Source organism: Emys orbicularis, chromosome 24 (genome assembly GCF_028017835.1).
Source record: "Emys orbicularis isolate rEmyOrb1 chromosome 24, rEmyOrb1.hap1, whole genome shotgun sequence".
Taxonomy (NCBI): domain Eukaryota; kingdom Metazoa; phylum Chordata; order Testudines; family Emydidae; genus Emys; species Emys orbicularis.
The window spans coordinates 7,377,969-7,383,116 of NC_088706.1; positions in this window are offsets into that span (position 1 = coordinate 7,377,969).

Here is a 5,148-nt window from a genome sequence, read left to right on the forward strand (position 1 = left end):
GGCGAGGTGCTGCAGTTCAGATCCCTGGTGTATATTGGGACTGGGAGGGGGAGGAGTGATACAGCACAGCCATTTTCTGCTAAAATACCAAAATCTCTCTGTGTGTTGCTTTGAATGGCTGTTTGGGTGTCACCATGGTGATTGGGGTGCAGCGCCTGATGCTGGAGACTGACTGTGAAGTCTTCACAGTCGGAAGAATCCAATGTTTTCCTGAGGTCACACTGTGCACTGATCCCCAGTGAGAGGGGGTGACCCCTGCTGGAGGAACCACACTAATAAAACAGAAGCCAAAGTGCTGGCAACTGGCTATGGGGCTGCTATGATTAACATTGTTGTTATTTATTGATGTATATGATATCTCTCAGGAGTGTTGTGTATTAAAGCTATAGACACTGATGACTGCCGGAACACATCTCTGTACCTAACTTCACACCCCTTGTCTGCGAGTCACTTGGACAAAGATTTCCACCAAAGCCTCCGTCTGCCATCTGATCCTGAGAGGGCGAGATTTTCGAAGTGCTCGATGACGACTGGGTGCCCAAAGAGGGGCAAGGCACAAGGAGCCATTCCCTCTTACCGACCCTGGGTAGGAGTCAGGTATAATTGCAGTCCTAGCAGCTCTCCTGAGCACAGGTGCTGCTCCCTTCTACTGTTACCTGTAGCTCTGCTAACCCTATAGGGGGCATCCTTGGTGACGCTGCTAACATGAAAGGCTTAACTGGACATGCAGTCATGCTGTGTTCTCTAAGTGCATTCTCCCAGCATGCCACGTTTCTGCAGGAGGGATGGAGATGCAATCTCTTCTCGAGTCCCTCCTATGGAGGGTGCAGCTGAACAGCACATCCATCACGGGCCCAGATCCTATCAGGCACAATGTGGCCCTAAACCAACAGTACAGCTAGCCATAAAGTGCTCTGTACAATTACAAACCATACACGCATAGGAAAAATTCCCTTCACTCACTGCAGCAATGCAGCCATGTCTGTGGTGGGATGCCACAGCCACACTACACAGTGGCTGGGACCAGAAGGAAAGATACTGCATCTACGGGCACAATTCTGATCTTACTCAGACTAATATTACACTGATGTACCTCCACTGGGGTTACTCTGGCTTTTCACTGGTGTAATTGAGATCAGAATTTGACCCATTAAGTGGGTTGGGAAGGTGATTCTGTCTTCCTCTCTAAACTCTACGGTTCATTGTCCAGTACCAAGTCAGGAATCTGGGAGGGAATGGATCAGAAACACAGTATCCACCACCCAGCTATACTTAGAGCACTTTGGGTTTATCCTTCTGTAGATATGTTCACTTGATTTCGCAGACGTAACCTCCACAGCTCCGTGCCCCCACCCCAGCTAAAAGACCTTCTCAGATTACACAGAGCAATTTTAAGACCCATTTCTTTGCTCTCCATGGGGGAGCCAATTCTAACCACACAAAATCTACCCTGAGCTATCACCCCAACTTCCAATCAACCCAACATCCAAGAAGGTTCTGTCCACTTTCACGAGGTGTTCACAGAACAACGAGGAGCTGATCTAGCAGCAGGTATGAACCAACCCAAACCAGAGAATCCCAGGTGAGCAAAAGCTTCACAGATTCCCAAACCAAAGACAGTCTCATAAATTCTGAACTTTGGAATCCCTCCAGCTTCCCGCCCCTCACTCCCTCTCCCTGTGTTGCATGCACACCAAAGCTGACGGTTGGTTTTTGATAAGGCACATCAAAGTTATAGGTGACAAAGGGATTAGTCTCTCTGCCCAGCTGGGAGGTTGGATTAAGTACAGGACTTGGAGCCAGGAATTACTGAGAGACAGTGATTCCATCTATGGCTTTGGGTGAGTTACTTCACCTGTCTATGTCCCACCCTCTGGGTAATGGGGGTAATATTGCTGACTCACCTCCCGGCGATTGTTAAGATTAATTAATGTTTGCACAGGGCTTTGAAGCCATACAGCACTGGGTAATTGCTCAGGATGGTAATCATGCCTCAGGTGTTTGGAAAGTCAGATACACAAACCAGGATTTGTTTTGATCTGATATGAAGCACTATGTAAGTGCTCGGTATTATTATTATTAAATGAAGTGAGTTGGCCCATGCCTGGGAAACTTGAGTGATGACAGCATCTTCCTTTCCATGGCCCTCCCTACCAGAGGGAAAGATTTAACAACTGTCAAATTCTCTTGCATCCCTAGGGAGCGGGGGGAGTCTGAGCTCGACCATAAGCAGCTACAAGGTTTTAAAAGTGTTAAATCCTGTCTACACTAGTGGTCAAGCACATGTTGCCTGACATGTTTTCAAAAGTGAGCTATTTTCCTAGTCTAGACAGTGACTTAGCTAGCGTGTAGGTGTCAGAATTACTGTGCATGCACAGTCCACCTCGTGCACCTCAGCACCCGTTACCACTCATGAGACAGTTGCCCACTTTGACATAAGACCTACCCCTCTACCACACCCCTCTGACACAGGGATAGCTCAGTGGTTTGCGCATTAGCCTGCTAAACCCAGGGTTGTGAATTCAATCCTTAAGGGGGCCACTTAGGGATCTGGGACAAAATCAGTACTTGGTCCTGCTAGTGAAGGCAGGGGGCTGGACTCAATGACCTTTCAAGGTCCCCTCCAGTTCTAGAAGATCTCCATTAATTTAATTTTTTTAATTTAAAGCCCTCTCTAGTCCCCTCCAATACAAGCCCCTCCAGATACACAATACAAGCCCCCAACCCACCTCTGGCAGAAACCTTACCGCATGTGAACTGAGCCACCTGATACCCCCCCACCCCCCATGAGAGGAGTCAGGGTCACTCTCTTTGTTTCACAGATGGTGAAACTGAGGCACAGAGCAGCCCTGCCCCAAGTCAAGCAGCATGTCTGTGATAGTTGGCTCTCCTGACACCAATCCACTGCTGGAACCCCTAGGCCACACTCCCCAGCATGCGCACACTCTCCCACCCACTCTGCCAGCTCCTGCGCTCCAACCCCCCGTCGGCAGGGAAGGGCCGGCTCTCCTGGATTAGATTTCACAAAGGGACAGCGCCCGGTTTCTTTGCCTTTCCTTGGAGGCGAGAAGCAGCCTGGCTTTGACTGGGCTCCTCACGCCAGCGTGCAGCACAGCAGGATCCTCTTCTCTAGCGGGATGCTGACAGTGAGGAAGGGGAGGCAGAGCAGAGGCCTGCTCATCCTCCCCTTACCCAGCACCACTGAGAGGACGAGGAAGAGCAGCGTGAGGAAGAGGAGGGTGACGGCCCAGAAGAGGCTGTGGCTGCTGACCAGCATGGCGGAGAAACGCGAGAAGAGAGAGCACAAGAGCCATGGAGTCGGCAGCCTGGGAAAGAGAAACCCACTTAGTGCTCGGAGAACACGTCACAGCCAAAACAGGGACTATGCTAGCCCTGGGAGCTATGTCAGGGGTCATGGCAGCCCCTGGAGCAGCCCAGAATCAGGGAGGGGCAAGGGCGGCTCAGAGCCATCCTCTTTCTCTCCCCCCACTCTCGGTCTGCAGCTCGGTACCGGATTTATACCTCTCCAGCTCTCTCGCTACACTTCCCCCTCTCCTTCCCTTTACTGCTCTCCCTCCCTGCCTCCCTCCATCCCCTTCCCCCACCACCGCCAATCTCCATCTGGCCCTGCCTCTCCCATCTGGGGACCATCCCTTACTGCGACACTCTCTGGCCGTGACCCAGCAGAGGATAGGGCAGCCACATGCTAGCCGTTGCCATCTGGGAGGGACGAGGGATGAACATAAGAACATAAGAATGGCCCTACTTGGTCAGACCAAGGGTCCATTTAGCCCAGTATCCTGTCTTCCGACAGTGGCCAGTGGTGCCCCAGAGGGAATGAACAGAACAGGAAATCATCAAGTGATCCATCCCCTGTCGCCCATTCCCAGCTTCTGGCAAATAGAGGCTAGGGACACCATTCCTGCCCATCCTGGCTAATAGCCATTGATGGACCTATCTTCCATGAACTTATCTAGTTCTTTTTTGAACCCTGTTATGGTCCTGGCCTTCACAACATCCTCTGGCAAGGAGTTCCACAGGTAGACTGTGCGTTGGGTGAAGAAATACCTCCTTTTATTTGTTTTAAACCTGCTGCCTATTAATTTCATTTGGTGACCCCTAGTTCTTGTGTTATGAGAAGTAGTAAACAACACTTCCTTATCTACTTTCCCTATACTGGTCATGATTTTATAGACCTCAATCATATCTCCCCTTAGCTGTCTCTTTCCAAGCTGAACTCAGGCACTGGTGTAAAGCACTTTGGGCCCCTTGGATGGTAGGAGCCAGAGTGGACTTAAAGCCCCAGCAGAGGGAGCTGCGTTGTGCCAGGCCACAGCCACTCCGCAGCCTTTTCTGGCTGCCTACACAACCATGGTGTCGAAGATGGAGCTGGGACCGGCCATGTCCCCAGGCCTTTCTGGGTGATGTCAATGCTGGTGATGAGGTCAGGCAGAAATGTGTCGGCCGCCAGGATCGTCAGCCCCATGACCTCACTGATGCCAAAGGCTTCACCCGACTGCAGCGAAAGGACTCAGTGGGGTTGTTCAGGCTGAGAAGAGGACACAGTTATTGGTCCCATCTCTCCATGTCCTCTCTGTGGGCTGGGAACTGCCTTGCCTCCCAGGGGCTACACTGCCTGGGGAGTCTGTGTCCCCGCACAAGCAGTAGGAGAGGATCTCTGCAGACAGCTTAAAAGGTGGCTCCGAATGGGGACCAGCTGCTGCAGTGGCTCACTCCCCACAATGTTACATGCCTCCCAGAGTCAGGTAACCGTGGGTGCACTTGCACTGGGAATGGTCAGGCCTTTCCCCACCTGTGGTCTCCCACAGCTGAAGTAACAGCAGAAACACTACATGGCAGACAGTGCTTCAGTGTGTTCACCACGGCACCGGGTCATCTCAATGTGCTTTGAATGGGGTTAGACAACAAAGCCCTAAGAACACCAGTGCCCTGGTGATGCTAGCTCCAGGAGAGCTGCATCGGTGCCAGAGTCACTTAGAAAAGCCCACCCTAAGTATTATCTTTCAGTTAAATTTCAGACACTTGACTTAGGACATTCCAAGTAATTCAGTCCCCAGTGAGATGGTGGATAGAGTGAACAAGTCTGAAGCAGCATGTGCAAAAGTGCCAGGAGAGCTCCCGTGAATA